At 43.4% G+C, this 20,089-nt stretch overlaps 1 protein-coding gene across 7 annotated transcripts in view; it reads right to left on the reverse strand.

The window, feature by feature from the left end:
• Nucleotides 1-20,089, reverse strand: part of map2 (microtubule-associated protein 2) — an 80,245-nt gene that overhangs the window by 46,021 nt on the left and 14,135 nt on the right. For 6 of the 7 annotated variants that reach the window (XM_034297661.1, XM_034297659.1, XM_034297658.1 and 3 more), the window contains exons 2-3: nt 12,267-12,332; nt 5,492-5,602 (exon numbers count right to left, since the gene is read on the reverse strand). The gene's annotated coding sequence lies outside the window, so the exon portion shown is untranslated. Of the gene's footprint in view, nt 1-5,491; nt 5,603-6,660; nt 6,810-12,266; nt 12,333-20,089 lie in introns of all 7 variants that reach the window. The other variant, XM_034297657.1, reaches the window with a different exon arrangement.

The following is a 20,089-nucleotide window of genomic DNA, read 5'->3' on the forward strand; positions in this document are numbered from 1 at the left end:
CTTTGACGAGATTTGAACGCGGGACCTATTGGTTCCAGGTCCGAGTCTCTAACCACTACGCTATTTAACAAGGGGTAATCAGTCAGTCAGTCAGTCAGTCAGTAAGTCAGTAAGAGACATTCGCTCTTCTTGGCCGGCCCCGCTCACGTGGTCTGGCAAAAAAGCGAAGGGCTGAGATTTTAAACCTGGCAAAGGCCACACCCTTGGGTGAATTGATTTAATTGTCATATTCTTCACCCCCACACCACTTTCATAACTTTGTTGAACAGTCCTGTATGACAAATACAATGAAATGCTTTTTGGAAGTAAATAAAGCATGCATACAAGTTGGTCTTATTTTGGTTGATGTTTCTTTTATCAGGACGTGTAAGGGAGTAAATATCGACGGACATTGACCTTTTTAGTTTATAACATTGCAGAAAACCTTCCCTCCTTTTCTCTCCCCGTCTCACTCTCCCTTTCTCTCTCTCTCTCCTTGTTGTTCTCTCTATCCAGTTTGCTGGGAAGGTCACTTTGAGCCGTGCTAGTGGCAGATGCTTAGGAACACCCAGACTGTCTCAAACCTTTGCCAAGACTAGAGTGTTTAGTGATGGTGACATGGCTGAGGATGGAAGGTTTCAGTTTCAGATTCCCGGAGACCCACCCAGGGCTGAACACAAAGCATGTGGCGGTGCTGTTCACACATTTGAGGATAGGGGAGTACCTCCCTGTCCCTCTGGCACCCTCTAGTGGACTGATCCCACTTTCCTTGAGGTAATAAACAAAAACATTTTGGCAGATTACATATCCCAGTAATTAAAAAACATAAATGTTCATGTGAAACTGATATCTTGGATATGGAATTCTAGCCAGCTGGTTTATAATTACTGAATCAGTTCAGATGTGGTACTCTTTGCAAGGTCATGACACAACAGCCTCTAGTCACAATCAAATCCAGGATGCACATCCACTGTTCTATAACAGGGCCTCTGGTGTCAGACAGCAGCTGAGAGAGAACTTCAACATCCCTGCTCTGCCCCCTCTGGTCCCATCTGAGGAGAGTGTTGCTGATGCTGTGGTGACAGGTGGTGACAACATCATGTCTCGTTTTTAGAGGTGTTGTTTTATTCCACAATCACAGTTGCGTCCCAAATGGTTTGGGGAGAATTAGCATATGCCTGTTGTTTTCGTCAGTCATCTGTTGCTTGTGGATCAAGGTACAGCCAAAACTGCATTTACATGTTGGAAAGACATTGAGGAATAATGGAAAACTGTGAATGTGGTTTCTGTGATCATGTGTGGCCTTTTGAGGATGTTGCTGTACAGGCCTATATAGGAGCACAGCAACTGTCAACGCGCGCAACTGACAATCTGACTTTCTTTTTCCGACTTTCATCCTCTTCTTCCTTGTACTCCCTTTCCTCACCCAGTTTGGAGCCCAATTCCAGCAGTGTCTCAGTAACTGTTGGCGTGTCTGTCTGGGCCTTGTCTCAGGGTGTGTCTGTCTGTCCCTTGTCTCAGGGTGTGTCTGTCTGTCCCTTGTCTCAGGGTGTGTCTGTCTGGGCCTTGTCTCAGTGTGTGTCTGTCTGGGCCTTGTCTCAGTGTGTGTCTGTCTGGGCCTTGTCTCAGGGTGTGTCTGTCCCTTGTCTCAGGGTGTGTCTGTCTGTCCCTTGTCTCAGGGTGTGTCTGTCTGTCCCTTGTCTCAGTGTGAGTCTGTCTGGGCCTTGTCTCAGTGTGTGTCTGTCCCTTGTCTCAGGGTGTGTCTGTCTGTCCCTTGTCTCAGGGTGTGTCTGTCTGTCCCTTGTCTCAGGGTGTGTCTGTCTGTCCCTTGTCTCAGGGTGTGTCTGTCTGTCCCTTGCCTCAGGGTGTGTCTGTCTGGGCCTTGTCTCAGTGTGTGTCTGTCTGGGCCTTGTCTCAGTGTGTGTCTGTCTGGGCCTTGTCTCAGTGTGAGTCTGTCTGGGCCTTGTCTCAGTGTGAGTCACTCGGGTGCTGCATTGCAGGGCTCTCTACTCACAGCTGGCTGGCTGCAGGAAAAAGGGAGCAGAGAGGGAGCATGGGGAGCTCAGATCCTCTACTGAATGTAGACAGCAGGATGATGGGCAGGGAGGGAATAGACAAGCAATCCTGCTTCTGGAGTAAGTCTGTCCTTTCACCATTTGCACACTCAATTGTGAAAAGATTGTGAATGCAAATGGACCCAAAGACCCCCAGTGGAAATGAAGGGAACTGCGCAATGTAAAATGGATGGATTGAAATGCTTTGTGACCTGTTCCCTGTTGAATAAGTTATAACCTAGGGCCATGTGGTTTATTTGCCGGGCAGTCAGTAATGTGATCTACTGGACTGTAGTAAGAAACACCCCCAGGGCCCACAGGTCAGTACAGCTAGCAGGAAGAGACTGCCTATGTTAGAATCTGCCATTTCATTCTCCACGATTGTCAGTACTCCTGAGACCTTTCCTGTACCTGCATTTGATTTCCCTATTCCCAGGAGTGACCCTGACTGCTTTAGAGACATTATCCTTTGTTTTTCTAAAGCAGGATCACAGACTAGAGAGATCCTCTGCCTAGGTCTACTAGCATGGTATTACCCCACAGGTCCCACGGCCAGCTTACAATACAAGTGTCTTGGTCATAAAAAATACTTTGTGCAAAATTTGCATCTGCAATAAAAACTAAGTTGTGAGAATTTAAATACTTGCATGTTGCGTTCCAAAGAAACACACAACCCTTCAGCTAGAGCTATCTCCTACTGATAACTGTGTAGTCAGGTTCACAAGTCAAATGGGGTTTCGGGTCCCAGGTATACCCAAACACTGTCCCAAAGGCAATTACATTACTGATATAAGCATTTAACTAACTAGATAGTTTCGGTAGAAAAATGCACCACTTCTGACTCAAATGGCTTGCTCAGCTTGTTTAAAAAATTTGTAAAGACCCTTCTCCCAAATATTAGTGAAGGTTACTGGAATCCGGCAGGAGGCCGCTGCTTTGGAACAATTCACCATAGTTACAGTAGTTAGTCACTAACTCATGAACAGACCGGCTCCACTCTAGGTTTCTTACTAGGTTACAACCCTACCAATTAGTTTTTCTTAACCACTGTACTTACATTTCTTGTTGTTGCTTGATTTTGGGGGGTTTTAGACTGTCTGTATGAGTACTACTGGGGAAATTTACTGAGCAGATGTATTGATTAATTATACCATTGTATAGGAGAGTGAAAAATCACTAGCTACCTCTGTGTTGATAGTAAAGTACTGAGTCCATGTATTTAGACAGTAGGAAAATGCAAGATGTGCTAATACAGAGCTAAACTAATCAAAGGAACAAGACCAGGCTGATTGAGACCACAATCATGTGTTGCTCAAATGTCAGTCATTTTGTGAGATGTTGTCCCACCTTCTTGTTCATACAAAAGGACGTGTTTCTGAACTGTACGGCAGACAGACTGTCACTAACCTTGAGTTAGTGTCTTTCAATCTCTATTTGCAAATATTAATAAACTGTAACTGTGTTAAAGAGTATTTTGATCTCTACCTTACTTGCCTTAAAGTGTTCTGACTTTAGATTTCTATCACAGTAGAACTGCTGATCTAAAAAGTGATTTCAGTGGAACATTTTACACTTTACATGTGCTATATTGGTTAGCAGATTCGCATCAAGGTTGCAAAAACCAGGAAGACACCACAAAGCAATATATGGGCTAAATGAAGTAATGTACAGGCTGAATTAAGTCATGTGTGAGCTGAATGAAGTAATACTATGAGCTGAATGAAGTAATTTAGGAGCTGAATGAAGTAAGGTATGGACTAAATGAAGTAATTTATGAGCTGAATGAAGTAAAGTATGGACTAAATGAAGTAATTTATGAGCTGAAGCAAGTAATGTAAGGGCTGAATGCTTCATGCCACAGACCACATTACATTGACTGTGTGTGATGCGTGGTGTATGTTTATACTATACCTCAGAACAAGTGAGGTCTCAGATCAGTTCCCCTGAGCCATCATGTACTCTGACAGCAATGTGTGCTTATCGCCAGCCAGAGGTGTTGAGTCACTGCTCTATGTGTGTGTTTGTATGTGTGTGTGTGTGTGTGTGTGTGAGGGAGAGAGAGAAAATGAAATGTTCATCTGTCTCCAGGTTTATCTCAAAATGTACACTGCAATATCAAACATTCATCCAGGACCTTGAGACATTAAATAGCGACCTATTAAGTGTTAACCAAATCAATTGAACTACTGCCTGACAGGGGATTCCTTCTAGCTATGGAGCAAGAGGCAGCAGTGTACTGCATTTTGCTGTTGAAGAATCAAGTGCCAGGTGGTATGTTTAAAGGCAATGTTTTCATTTCCTTGTTTTACAACTATCCAAAACAATAACTTTAACCAGTCAAAGTTATTGCCGGAACCGTTATTTGCCAATGTTTTGTTTTAATTTCTAAACCTTTTAACCATGTTGAAAGTACAGCTGAAAACAGGTGACCTGAAACCATCCATGCATACAGTAATGGCGATTTGCATATTTACACATTTATCTAAACAAATCTTCTATCTAGCAGGCTACAAGTGGACTGCATAGCCAGATACCTACAAATACACTGAGACATACACGTGCACACACACGTGCGCACACACACACAATCCGTCTCTCAATGTCTGTCAGTGAAGTAGGCAAGATTGACTGCCCTCCATCCCTGCTACAGTGTGTGTGTGTGTGTGTGTGTGTGTTAAGAGCTCCAGGGAACTGCTCTGAGGCTCCTTCACACACCTTAGCATAGCTAGTACAGCCCACACAAGCACAGAGGTTAGCAGGAAAAGCCAATCTTTGCCTGAGCTAGAATAAAGAAACCGAGAGTATATGATGTAATTGGTTTTGTTTGGGTTTTACAGTCGTGCATCGTGTTAATTTTCTCTGGATGAGCAGCTCTTCTCTTACCTCCTACACTCGTCCCACGCATGGCTCTCAACATTGGGAAGGCTACAGAAACAACAGACACTCACATATACGTCCACCCACACACATCCAGAGCCACACCGCCATTTCAGACCATTTCGCAGTCATTCTGTTTCTGTATGTCTGTCTCTCACTCCATTTATCCCTATTTCTCTCTCGGGCTCTATTCATCTCTTTATTTCTCCTTTTTATATCTCTTAATTGTCCCTCTCTAAATTCAATTTTTATTGAATAGACATGTTTACACTCCCAAAGCAAATAACAACAGCGAAAAGAAAAATATTATTAAAACTGAAAATACTAAATGCTTAGAAAGAATGACACTAACCACATTTCTCAGTGTTATATGCTAGCCTATGTTTCAATTCAGAAAAAAATTGCAAACAGTTAGGTTAGGTTCAGTGCTGATGCTCTACTGGTTGACCTTTCATCATGGCAACAGATCACAAATCTTGCTGCTCTCTCTCATTCTCTGTCTCACTGTCCAAGTAGAGACAGTTGCACCGGGCGAACAATTCAATCCCACTGATCAGACATCACTGAGCCACAGTGCCTACCTGCTGGTGAGTCGTGGTTTATGCAGACACCGGCCTCTATGGTCAGAAGTACGGTACAGGACAGCACAGAGATGAACAACGAAAGAAGACCAAGAGAAGATCTATTCACACCTGGAAATGTAAAAGCATAGGTTTTCTTAGAGTATGAATGGGATTCAAATGCTAAAGTATACACAGACATATACGCTTAAACACACTCACACACAAACAAACACGGGAATTGTATTTGACTGTTAAGTGTGTAGAACAAAACTGAGAAAAAACAATAGGGAGAGGGACAGAGAAATTAGTGTAAGAAAAAGAAAGAGAAGGTAGGAGACAGTGTGAAGAAAGTTCTCATCCAAAATATTTCTTCCAATTCAAATTTTTTTTCAAATCAAGGCAAAATACTGTATGTAATCTAATTTTCCCCCAAGAAGAAAGAAAGGAACATTCGATAAGTTGAACATGAACTTGTATTGAATTTACAGTTTCCCAGCCATCCAGTCAGCTCCATTCACTGGAGGCATGTGTGCTGATGTGTTGTGTGGGTTGTGTTGTGTGGGTTGTGTTATGTGGGTTGTGTGGTTTTGTGTGGGCAGCGTGGGTTGCATTGTGTTTTGTGGTTATCTGGTACTGTAGTGAGTGTGTCCTATTCAATCCAACCAGTTAGTGCAGGAAGAGTTAGGTAATAGAGAGTCGAACACATCTTACATAATGGTCGGCACCGACAGTGAAAATCCACGTGGGATTCAAACACACAATCCGTGCTAGCTACTGGAACCATTATGAGCGAGTTAGATAAGTGACTCTGAGTTCATCAATAAACATCTCATGTATAAAAGGAGGTCACGCTGAACTCCACAGTTCTTGGGAGATCCATCTCTTTCTGTCTCTTCCCCATCCTCTCCTGCTCCGCATGCGGACATAGACACTCACACACACAAAAACACACGCGCAAGATACAGACCAGGGTCCCATCCACTCCGCCTGTCCACGGACCATCAGAAGGGGTCCGGACAAAAAAGAGCAAGAGTCCAAGACCCTTTGCGGTTCGACCGGGAATAGCAGGAGTAAAGCTTGTATGTGGAACACCAACCTGATTCATAAAGTCAAACGCTCAGACAGTCCAAGTCCACTGAGCAAACACAGAGTACAGGTTAAGTACACAGCATTACACACTGACATACCCCCGACACCGTGGCGTCTCAGTAATGTAATGGACCCGACAGACGTTAGGAGACGGCGAAGGCTCCGTTCTAGCCAGCGTTGGCCCTGCTTCAGCTGCCTTGCAGCGTCTTTTGTCCGCCGAAGACCGGACCGGTAGACTGCGGACCCACTTTTGATCATGCGGTAGGGAAAACGTGTATGTTAATTAAATTGATTCATTGACATGACGCAGTACCACAACAGTTGGCTGTGTCTCTGCCTTTCTCCCTTAGCGTCTCTTTCTCTCTCACCTCTCTGTTTTGACAACCTCAGGATGACATAACGTGATATTCAGAGAGCGAACCATCCAAATTGTCTTCCCTGACCGCTGAAGGTGTTCTGACTTCTTGTTCATGTGGATGGAGTGTGTTTGTGTACTTGTTTGTCAGAGCGTGTGTTGCACGCAGGTGTGCAGATACGTGCAAGTCAGGCATTGTTTTCGGTTTGTCAATGGAAAGAATGTGGCCAGGAAAGACAAGTAACTCATGAAAACAATAAAACACTAGAGGTATACGTCAGGGGTGGCAGTCTTTGATGCTACAGTGCAAAGATTACCAGTGTTGTCTACACTATGGACCAGTTAGACGAACAATGTTTGAAGCCTATTACAGGACACAAAAATCGAGCTCAGTAGAGATTCTGCACTGAGCTTAATTCTTGAGCAAAGACCAGGCTTTGTGCTTTGTTAACTATTTGTATTGTATTCCAGCAATGGCTTTTGCTGATAACTATCTGATTGAGTGTTTTTACTAGTACCGTGTTTGTTTTACCATAGCTATCTTAAAATGTGTCCGCTAACTATAATTCGCTCTGGATCAGGGTATCAGCTAAATGACCGACATCTAAATCAAACCACTAATTCTAAAAGTGTACCCTGGTACTGGACGATTGTCTGTGAATCCTCATGTTGACGGACTATATGTGGCTGATTACAGCTTGGCTCATCTCTTTAGCAGCCCGTCTTGCAGTAGGACTAAAGCAGATGGTTGTTAGCATGCACCCAGCATCACCCTGTGAACTGTTATCTCACACTCCTCTACCGCCGTGATCTTACATACGCTGAGGACAGGTTCACAAACACACGCTGCTCACCAGGTCTTCCCTCGCAAGGCAACGTGTGTCCTTCGCACACTTCCCCTCGCTTTCATCCTCAGAGATCACACGTCCTACATACAGTACCCCATATTTGTATTTCGTGGAGATGTGTTTCATGAAAACATGCTATTTAGGCGTTATTCATGTGAGCAGCGTACAATACATGCTACAACCCTGTGTTGAGATTAGTTCGTACAGTAGGACCAGAGCGATTGTAATTAGTATTTCAAAAGTTACGGTAGTACTCAGTCTGTGTATGCCTCTGCTACAACAACAGATGGCAGTCAGTACTTACTGTCAGATATGATAGTGGAACTTTGAGATGATGGGGCTATTCGGTTCCCTCCTTGTCAGACTCCTTATGGAGGTATTGCCTTTGGTGTTTTACGCAAACACAAATAAAACATAAATGTTTTGATGTTTACGTAAAATAATCCCGGAAAGGGAAAGTAAAGTCCTTATAGTATACCTACATGTTTGTCCTTTAGCAGATGCTTTTATCAAGCGTGATTTACAGTAAGTGCATACATTTTCAGCGAGCTATAGGTGACCACACAGCTTATTCATGAGTGGATTGGAATCAGAGAATTAGCTCTCACAACAATCTGAGCTGGAAAGAAGACCATAGGAATAATACATTTACAAAAGACAACAGACAAAGGTGGTGGGAGTGGAACAATTTTAGATACTCTATGAAAAGGTGACCTATCAGATGTTTTCTGACAAAGAGACTCTCCTATCCTGTTCTCCGGGGAAAGCTGGTTCCTCCACTGAGGTGTCAGGACAGAGCACAGTGGACCAACCCGAAAGTGTGGGACGGCCAAGGAAGAACCCGGGTAACTATGGTCTGAGCGGGAGAAGTTCCTCTTGTTGCTCCATAGTAAGGCACCACTGAAGCTCATTATGAGTACTCAGGCCTTTTCCATGCTATGTTTATTTTTAGTTTTGAGAATAAATACTTAAATAACCAGAATAATATCCAGGTAAGCCTAGTTCTGCCGGACTGTGATTAGAAGGGATACATGTTGTTGCCTTCACTGGATTTGAACCTGGGTCACATGAGTGGCTGTGTCTTTAACCACTACACCACACAGCAATACATATGCCTAATGTCGGTATAGGATCTCAACGTAATTTCTTTACGCATTAACATCACGCTAGGTTTGAATATTTCGCTAGACACCATTAAGCATTGTGTTTAACTGTCTAACGTTTCTTATTATGTTTACCTCCACCATAAATAGCATCTGTGAACTGTATGGACTTTGCCACTGGGCGTTTTAACAGCTTATTAGCCAGTAATAGGCTTACTAGTATCTAGTAACTTACTATTTGGAATAGTCATAAGAATTTAGCAATTGCTAGTGAGACTGAATATGAATTTTACACAGCCAAAGCTATTTCATGGCATAACAACGTTAGTTTTTCTTTCATTCGTGAATGACATTGATATAGTAATTATCAATATAGGTGATGATAACAGACTTTTTCGTCAAGTCAAAAGACAAGAGAATCATGGAAACCCTTACACTTTTACTGCCCAAGGGGTTGTGATCTACCCTATATTACCGCAAAAAGCAGGCATGGATGCGTACTTCGAAAATGCACAAGAAATCACAATATAACAATATAACTGTAAACAACTTTATCCTTACTATATCGTACTGTAGCTACTGAAGGTTTTAGCCAGCAAAGTTGTTGTCTATCCTGAACAAATGCTAATACATAACTTGTTTTGACTATGATGAGGATCGAACGTGAAACCTCTGGCTTGGTAGTCCGCGTCTCTAACCAATATGGCATTTAACAAGGGGTAGTCACTCACTCACTCAGAAAGAGATATTCACTCTACTTGACCGGCTCCGCTTACGTGGTCCGGCAAAAATAACTACTGGTCACTTGTATTTTCCTAGTAGCAATACATTTACTGATAAATACTTGACAGAAAATGTGTTGGATATGATTTTGATATGGTGTTGACTTACCTAACTGTCTTAAGATTAATGAAGTAATTATAAGTCAGTCTGGAAAAGAGCTTGTGACTAAAAATGGACAAATATTTAAATGTATTGTAACTTACATCACACAGTACTCTGACATTTTTTAGTTTACAAATGTTTTTTTCTGTAATGTATGCCTTAACCACAAATGAGTATACATTGAGTCAACAACATTATTTGACTATAAATTGACAGAACTTTGACTTGTCACTTACTTTAAGAGCAGTGCAGTTTCCTATCAATTCAAATATATTACATCTTTTCTAATGGAGGTAAAAGTATGGCAGATCTATAGTACTCAGAGTTAAGCCCGGAGAATAAATTATTACATTCGATTAGCTCACTTCATTAATCACCATCAGCAAGCAGCCTCCCCTGGAGGAGACAATCTCCGAGCAGCATGGGTTTCTACACTGACTGTGACCATGCTGGGAAACAGAGATGGTAAATGATGACCACGTGTGAGTTCCCCTCCCTCCACCGAGTCGTCTGAAACACCAGGGCATTTACTTCACACATCTCAATATGACATCATGATCAACCCATCAGGCGTCCACGGGATACTATCACCTCCTTCCACCTGTCTCCAGAAACCACACGGGATAGTGGGGCATACAGTAGGTGGGGGAGGGGATGGATATCTTTTGGGTCTCGTACCTCCTTCCCATTAGTAGAATTTATTTTGTGCAAGGTGGCAGGCCACGGATATATGGCTACAGACCAGCAACATATTTGTCTGTTTATCTGTGTAATGAGAGGAAGAGTGGGGAGGACAGAGAAGTGAAGGGGGAAAGGAGATGAGGGGGGGGGGCTGTATAGGCCATTACATCATTGCTTTTCCTGCTGCAGTGACTCTGAGGCTGACAATGAAAGAACTCTCCAATCACTGTGTTTCTACACAGTAAACCAGTTAGCTACTTCTCCTCTTTCTCACACAAACACGCACGCACGCACGCACACAAACACACTCACAAATGAGTAAATGGTTTGATATCACAGTGTGTGTAGAGTTTAGAGAAGACCTGTTGGAGGGGACTGACAAAATGAGTGGACAGAGTCAATTTTACAAACAGCCTATCCACAAAGACCTGTATGTCCTGGGGAAAACAGCAATCTTTTCATGGCAACCACTGTACTATGAGTCAACCTGCCTGATAACGTAGATATAACTAATTCATTTAGTTGAGGTCGAAATACATGTAGAAATAAATCAAGGTTTTGAGATGTTTTCGCCTGCTCATTCCCATTGACAGAAAGCCAGACAATTTGCAGGCAGCTTCAAAGTGTCTAATTGCTGTTGTGTCAATAAGCAGTGAATCTAACATGAAGCATGCGCACAGGCCTAGACTTTCTCTCTCACACTCACACACAAACACACACACGCATGCACACTAGCTATCACAGGCAGACAGGCCTTCTGTTGTCCAGAAGCAGTTCTAATGTCCTGAACTGGGCAAGTGGCCACTCTTCTCCCCATTGATTGGTGTTTTAATGGGTTCTCAATTAAGAACCGCCAAAATGATTCAGACAGGGGCCTGGTGAGGTGATCGCGGAGGAGAGGACAGGCAAAAATGATAATGTTCAACAGCGTTGTCACTGCTTATTTACACTGACTTCCTCTCTAGGAAGAAGAAAGATGATTGGTTATCCCTCCAAAAGACAGAGAAATAATCATTAACCAATGCTCTGACATTGTGTGTATGATAGAATGAAGGACATAGTGGTAGAGATATTTGCCTGAACGTCAACAGCTGTTACAACATATCAGCCATCATATGGCACCCTAATCCTTACATACGTAGTCCCCTACTTTTGACCCATACACCAACTCATACTGTACAATTACTGCAAAGCCACATACGACTTGCAGCCAATCAGAAAACAAATATATGATGCAACAGCTCTGTCGGATGTGAAACTTAAAGGGGAGATCTGTTCCAGTATATAAAAAAAATGGCATCTGACTGCATCTGGACTGTTTTTCTAAATAGTCACCAACTGGGGTTTTGGCGCACACAAGTTCTGTTTCTCTCTAACAGAACAGAAACACACAGAAACACTCAGAAAAAGGCTGTCTTAAATTCAAATTGTTCATCATCTTCTGTATAAAACATGTCATATGTTCTCTGGTCACAACTTGATCGTGAATGATTTTGTGAAATGTAAACATGGGTGCAGGCAGCAGTAAAGACATATGAAGAAGAACAAGGAAAAATACAGAATCAAGGGAGGTGTGACAAAGAACAAAGCCAGACAGATTCTTCCTGTAGCTGAGGCAGTGTAGCAGCAGGCAGGAACGCTCCCCTACAGTTCATCCTGTAGATGAGGCACAGGAAGAACTGTAGGGGAGCATTCCAGCCTGCTGCTACACTGTCTCCTATAGGCACAGACTCTCCACATGTCCCAGAAACTGGCACAGTGACACAGCATCTTTGCAGCCGCATACACTGGTAACAGCCCAACTAAACAGAGAGAGTGATGTAGAGACTTACCAGGTAACAGGATGATGGGGAGGATAAGTGTTTTCCTTTCAGCACGAGGAAGAGAAAACAAGAGACCTGGAGAGAGAGAGAGAGAGAGAGAGTGGACGAGAAGAGCTGTTAGAGTAACAGAAGGGTCATACTATCATTTCTCCTTATTTTTTCGGGCTGAAAGAGGCAGAATACATCTTGCCCTCCCTTTCAAAATGACAAGATTCAATTAGCTGGACTCTTCTCTGGAGAGAAATCAAATAATTATGAGAGAAAGTGTGTAAATAACAGACTGACTGGGCTTTAGATCGTTGGAGTATCATCAGACAAATACTTCATCTAGTCCAGCAAAGAAAAGGTGGTGACTAACATCAATTACCATAATGCATTGCACATTGTGACAGAAGGAAGACAAGATAGCTTTACTACCAAGGGGCCAGGTTGCCAGTCATGAAACACCCTTTCAACAGTTTATACAGTCATAACTGCATTCAAACTGAGGCATGGCCCCAGAAAGACACAATTCCCAGAGATGTAATTTTAGTCATCAGCTTTACGCACAAATCATTTATTGTTTTCACAATTGAACCTCCTGGTAAAGAATAGACATATTCACTCACTAACCATGCACTTTGAACTTTAGCATTATCAGTTAAACTGCCCACAGTAAATATCTATTTTAAACAAATGTATTTCAGAGAATCTTTCTGTCAGGTGCTTTCTTACTCCATCAGGAGCACAGGTGCGGGAGCTCATGCACATCCATGTGTATCACGTGTGTAAGCCAACATATACACTCACCAAAAACACACATTCATGAATAATATTGGGTCAGAAAACTTTGGTTTGATGTCGACAGTTAGTTATTTTCTTGTATGCTAAATAACTTAACTGCGTAAGCTAACTGTTCGTGGCCTCAAGGCCCAACCATAAACCAGAGCAAGGCAGCTGGCTCATTCAGCTTTATCCAGGCTGTTATGGACTGTCTGGAGTGCTTTTGGTGCCATTAAGTGTCTTGATGTCAACAACCTTTTACAATGTTTAAATCCCTTTATTGATTGATGTTTTTAGGTGGGTTAAATAAGGAACTCAAGTGTGTGTGTGTGTGTGTGTATATGAATGCAAGTGTCTGTTTTCGTAGTATTTCTCTCTGTCACTTTCATTAATGAAGGGATGTTGTGGACCTCGACTCATCGCCTGCTTCATTATAATCAGGCATGGCTAACATCGAACTAACAGGCCATTAGCTGATTTCTGGCTGCCTCCTGACACTTCCCCTTTTCACTGGAGGAGTCCCAATCCAAATCACCTTGCCATGCTTTCATCTAAGACTGTTGAATACACCAAGCCGATTGCTACGCACCGACAGACACCAACACAGAAAGACAAAGACACACACTCCATATCCAACACTGGCTAAAGCAGGATAGTTACAGCACATGCAGGGGATTGACTGTAAGGTGCATGTGAGGTGAATTATGGCTTTAAGAGCCCCTAATCCTCCAACAACAAACTGTAAACACAGAAACAGCTCCAGAAATACCACAATAAGCAGCAAGGCCTTCATAAGGCCCGACAGTAAGACATTAATCCCACATGCACGGGCCAAACACACACACACACACACAATAGGGATGTACTCAGTGCTTTACTCAACCTGACTGCCCATGTGAGGTTATATTATATGAATGAGATTGGCAAGTGGACTACGTAATCACAAAAAGAAACAAAATATAATGTAAAGTATTTGATCTACCTCTAGATGGCTCAGAGGGTCATAAAGGGGATCAAAACTGTCTGCCCGACACTATAGCAGATTAAGACCAGAGTTGTTATTACAAGCAGGCTGACCAGTAACTAATGGCAGTAAGCTGATTGGCTGGAAATCAGTAAATCCATTCCAGGGCACCCACAGAGCAAGGAGCTCACTGGCTGACTGGATGTGTTCCAAATGGCACCCTAGACGACTTACTGTATTACTTTTGACCAGTGCCCTGTGTAGGGATCAGGAGTCCAGACAGCCTGTGTGTCTCTCCCGTCAAGGACACACTTCAACTACACTGGCTGTGCATCGGTGAAATGATGTGTGATTGGCCAGGATAGAGAGCCATTTGCATCAAAGCAAAGCCTTATTGGTTGAGTGGGATGAGATGTGATGACATATCAGTAATCAAGTGGAGAGAATCCACTCAGTCAGTTCCCTTTGATGAAATGGTTTTAAACGTGATGGAACTGCTGAAATCAGATTGATTATAGAGGAGGACTCTGAGAGGGATTGGCATAATGAAGGAACTTGGGTCCAATGTTCTAGAACAATTCTGTTATCCAACTGTCTCCTCTCTCTCTCTCTCTCCCCACTTCTCTCACTTTCTTTTTCTCACACCCTCTTAGTCTCTAGCCCTTTTAGCCGGCCACAGCCACAGGAGACCAATTAGCATTAGGAGGCCAAACCAGAACACACACAGACACAGTATGGAGGAACACCACTCCAGGAAGAAACAACATGACAAAGAGGGTTCATTAACTAGGGCATGCGATGTCAAACAAGGTCCAGTAGCTGCCTAAAAGTTACTGTATTTGCTTTGTGTGGCAACTTCATTGGTGATTACAGTTCACATTAAACCATCCTTTACCAAGGCTGTATTTATTCACTAATATTGGTTTCTTTTTTCTGACAAAGACATCTGATTATTGACATGTGAATGGCATGTGCTTATGCCATCATAGACCATAAACGCAAATCCAGCCTCATGAAGCCTACCGACGCCTCCCTCCCGGGTGAGCTCAACACATTCTACTCTTGCTTTGAGGCTGACAGCCCTAAGCCCAACAGGAAAGCTGCATCAGACGACCAGGTGCTCTTGCTCTCTAAGGCTGACATGAGGGTCACTCCTAAAAGAACACTCACAACGCCACCAGTCCTGATGGCATTAGTGGTCCCGTCTCTAGAGCAGTAGCCAATCACCGGGCCTATTCCCTGACATTCTGACAGGCAGACCTGAGGCTGCGAGGACAGACTCCTCAGTCTCAGCGACTGAACACTGGAACCTCCAGGGGTGTGTGTTGCCAGCCCTTTTGCTTAACTGCTTGTTCACCCACAGCTGCATGGCTCTTCACCCCTAACACAAGTCGGTGGAAGACTCATAACCAACCCTGAGGAGTCCACCTACAGTTAAGAGTTACTGTGTGTAAACCCTCAGCTCAACGGTGAATCCCTCAGCGTCCAAAAGACAAAGAACACGTTTGTTGACTTGAGCGAGTAAAAGATGGAATACACCCGAGAATCACATGAATGGGGCTCGGTGTCTACATCCCAGCCTGGGTCCTCTACGAATGCTGTAACTGCTATGTCAGCCTGATATGGAAACGTCTGCCCACATGTCCGCGGGGACCCTCCAGGAGGTCATGATGGCACTCAGTGGGACCTCGCCGCCACCCATCCACGAACAAACCGGAACGGAAGCCTGAAACATTATCAAGGACTCATCACAGCCACAAACTGTTCATTTGTTGACCATCTGTCAGACTGACTGAAATAAACGTCAGTTAGATGAACACTTGACCTGTCTGACCACCTTCCTCGATCTCTCACCCATAAAACCAAAACACACATAAGCATGTGATTTTGTCAGTTTTTCTACTCTGGTCTCGATGGTCTTGATTTAGTCCCAATCATTTACCAGGGAAACAATTCTAATAATAATCTTTGTATGGGAAATGAAAGAGACTTTTGACCCTTTATTTACAAACAGAAGTAAATACATAACTAATATTACATTTTACCAATTGGTTCCATGATGTTGTTGACTGCACACCCTACAATAATGAAACAAATGAACGGTAATGAATGATTTGAGTTCCACAGACAGGTCCTCAGGGTCAGGAGAGGTCATGTTGGCCGCTCAGCTGTGAAATTACCATGGCTGTCTGTCGCTGTTGTCCCAATTAAGCAACCAAGAGTGACACTGCAGCATCGGTTTCCACCGAAGAAATCCACTTCTTCAGGAATGTAACAGTCAAGCATTAAGCTTTGCCACTCAAGTCCCTTTTAGCTACGTCATGGGATTTGCATCCAGCTTAGCAAAGCATCAGCGAAAAGTACTGAATTAATTTGCGTAATTAACATGAAATTCGATTCTAGCCTCATTTGGAGATGCAGTTATATGTTAAGATATTGAATTCCAGTAAGTTCACCAGTTTGACACCATGCAAATGTTATCCTGTTACGACTGTCCGTCTCTGTGAAATCCCCCTCTATTATCCTATAGATAAGGATGTCTGGGAAATGAAATTATCCACTGTTGTTATCACTAGTATAATAGGAGTTATTTAGAGGTCACTATACAACCATTAAACAACACAGTGAATACAAACCAAAGCTAATAGCAGACTAAGTTTCACGCTTTACTTCCTGTTGCCTCATCTGTATGGGTGCACTCCATATGGCTGCAATAATCATTGAGCATGAATGGAAATGTAGTCCATTTCAATGCACTTATTTCAACCAGAGCCCAAGAGAATGGTAGTGGACTACATAAATAATAAGGTACCATTTGAGTTATCTTAGAAACGCTATGAGGTCTTAGAGAACCTACTTTCTCCTACAGACAGCCACACACCACACATCCACTGTGGTTAGAGAGATCCCAAAATAAAGTTATTTACCGAGGTCGTAGTGCTTCTTATAGCACTGCACCAGCCACACAGACTGGCAGGAGAACACAGAGAATAACTGAGTCCAGAAGTGCCAAGCAGAGAGAAGACCCAGGGCTAGTGATTATGAGGCAGAAACATTGGAGGAGGATGGGTTATAGTAGTTTAGATGGCTCCAGAAGCCGTATACATTCTGAGTTTGTGTCTAAAATGGTACCCAATTTTGACTAGGGCTCATAAGTGCACTATTTAGTGTTTAGGGTGCCATTTGGAATCTAGACCCAGTCCAAATTGTCTCAGTCTGATTTCCTCTACAGGACATAGAGGCGGCACCCTGGAGATTGAAAAGAAGAGTGAGATTATGTGGAGAGGGTGGGGGAGGAGGAGACAGGAACGAAGAGTCTGAATATGTGGGAGAGGGTGGGGGAGGGGGAGACAGGAAAGAAGAGTCTGAATATGTGGGAGAGGGTGGGGGAGGAGGAGACAGGAAAGAAGAGTCTCAATATGTGGGAGAGGGTGGGGGAGGAGGAGACAGGAAAGAAGAGTCTGAATATGTGGGAGAGGGTGGGGGAGGAGGAGAGAGGAAAAAGACAGAGCAGAGGGAGGGAGGGAGGGAAGAGGAGACGTGGAGAGTCTAAATAGAGAAGTAAATGTTTATCCAGTCCTGTGTGAGAAGACGATAATGACTATGTTTTAGTCACAGAGCTAGTGACTCCCCCTGTTGATTCTTAGTTGGTTCTCCAGCTCAATGTCTATCAAAGGGTTTATAGTACTGGAAAGGGTGAATGACTGGGAGCAACAAACGCTGAGTCTGGTTAATGGTTATTTATTCTCTGGGAAGTGTGGGTGACCAATCTCAAAGCTCTTTCCTTTGTGGTTTCGCCTTACGCACCCCATCTGCCTCCCATTCTCTCTTCCCTCTATCCCAAAGGAAGGAAGAAACAAAGGGCTAGAAGACAAGCAATGCCAAATGTTAAGAAAACATGCATTTCTGAGACTAAATTATTTTCTAATGACTTAGATCAATTAAGTAAAACCTGTTCAATTGTAAGCAAGAGTAGCACCTATTTCATCCAAAGCGTACATCTTGGGAAAACAAGGGGGATGGTTTCTGCAACAGCAGAGGTACCAGGCTGGTTTACTGTTAGATTTCCATTTTGCAAGGGAAATGAGAGGTTATTTTGGTCCAGGTATAGGCGTGCCTGTCTGAAAAAACAAATGTTATGAAGGACGTAGGGTGACCCAGACATGTCTGAGCTTCACTTCATCAGATTGTTCCTCTGCTCCGTGTGTGTTTGTGTGTGTGTCATCCAGATATTAAAACCTGTCAAATTAGTCCCCATAAAGTTTCTTGGCAAGCGCACAGTAGGAAAATGTGTTTTCCCATTCCCCGCTATGCTAAGCATTGCGTTGGAGTTGGCGTTATTTTTCGGTTTAGGCATTACCGATTAAGTTTAGGGTTAGACAACAGTGCTGGATTAGGTTTGGGAATAAAAGTTGCTGAGGTAAAGGTTAGAGTTAGGTTAGGGGTCGATGAATAGGGAAAATAGGTTTCTGGGTTAACATTAGGTCTCAGGTCCCCATGAGTACAGAAAGGCAAATGTGTGTGTGTGTGTGTATGTAGTTTAGGGCACTTCAACCTCCACTATCTTCCTCTATGTTCCCCTCTTCCTCCCCTCCCTCTCCCCTCTTTTTCCTTTTTCCCGTCGCTCTCGCTCACCCCCCTGCTCCTCCCATCCCTCCCACAACTACATGACCCTCCTTTCCCTGTCCATCTCCCCTCCTCGGGCTCGGAGCTGGTTAATCTCCCCTCAGCTATGCCTAGCTCAGCAGGAGACATTAGCATGTGGCCCTAAGAAGTGACGCAGGGCTCATAATCCCACATGGTGCCATCAGTCTGACGTCCCCTACAACAGCATGGGGAGAAATGGAAAGCAGCACAGTAGCGGGGAGACAGGAGCGGTCCAGGAAAGAAAAGATCCCCGACACAACACTCTGGTTCAGCGGCTTCTCTGAATAACTGGGGAACTATAAGTCAAGCTGTACACATATACCTGGATATGCCGTGCTGGCTCTGACCGAGCGTTTAATCTCTTCAACTGGATATATGGCTATCGAAGTGGACCGGTACACTCATTTAAGCTATATATGACAAAAAAGGCCTGAATACTGTCATTCTAATTGATAATTCTGCAACCTATTCAACTTGAATCTATAATATAAGGTTTATATACAGCATACAATGCATGTTTGCATGGCTGTACTATATGGTATGTACGTATGTTTGTACTGCATCATATATTTATTTTACTTATTAAACCAGGAGTTGTATTTGAGGACAACCTGGCCAAAGGCATTAAAATACAAGACAAGGCAGAACACAGAACAATATAAATAAATGCATGCATGTATGTATGTTTGTACTGTATGTACGTATGCATTCTATTGTGAAGTTACCAAGCTCTACATCACATGGTCCTGGCTGTATGGAGTGAGTCACACGTCCCCAGAGCTGGTCTCATTCAGTAGAGGTGTGTGGGTTTATCTCTCCCTCTCCTGACTGCTCTGACACTCAGATTTCAATATCTCTCACTCAGTTGCCTTTCTCTGTCTTTTTTCATGCTCTATTCTAACTCTCTCCAATACCCCACCCCCCCCACCCCCCCATTCAGAATCAGCAGCAGAAAAATCAAAACAAGCTCTCTGTAACTTTACTTCCAGGCAGCAGCTGCTCTCCCAACGCGCACCCAGATCTGACTGAGGCTCTCACTGAATCTGAATCTAAAGTTATTTTATTCTCTCACACCTACTGAGATTTTACTTGTAGGCTCAGTTCACATCTGCTGTCCAAAAATTGCATTCGGAATACAGTCACCTCAATCTCGGGATACGTTCGCTCTCGCTCAGTGTATGGACATCTTTTACCCCTCGTCTTACCTAATGAAAACCATGATAGTTTGATGTCAACAGTAAGGGTCTCTTGCCACTGACTGGGCTTGGAGGCTAATGGCAGCCTATTCTCTGTGCACTGATCTATGGACCTTGGTCAAAAGCAGTGCCCTAAATTATGAATAGGGTGTCATAGCTTTTTACGAGGCTGTCTGTGCGGGATTTTGTGTAAACAACCAACGGCAACTCAATTACTACACCGTGTTGAGGTAATTAACTTACAACTCCCTCCTCCACACACA

This window comes from Esox lucius, chromosome 16 (genome assembly GCF_011004845.1).
Source record: "Esox lucius isolate fEsoLuc1 chromosome 16, fEsoLuc1.pri, whole genome shotgun sequence".
Taxonomy (NCBI): domain Eukaryota; kingdom Metazoa; phylum Chordata; class Actinopteri; order Esociformes; family Esocidae; genus Esox; species Esox lucius.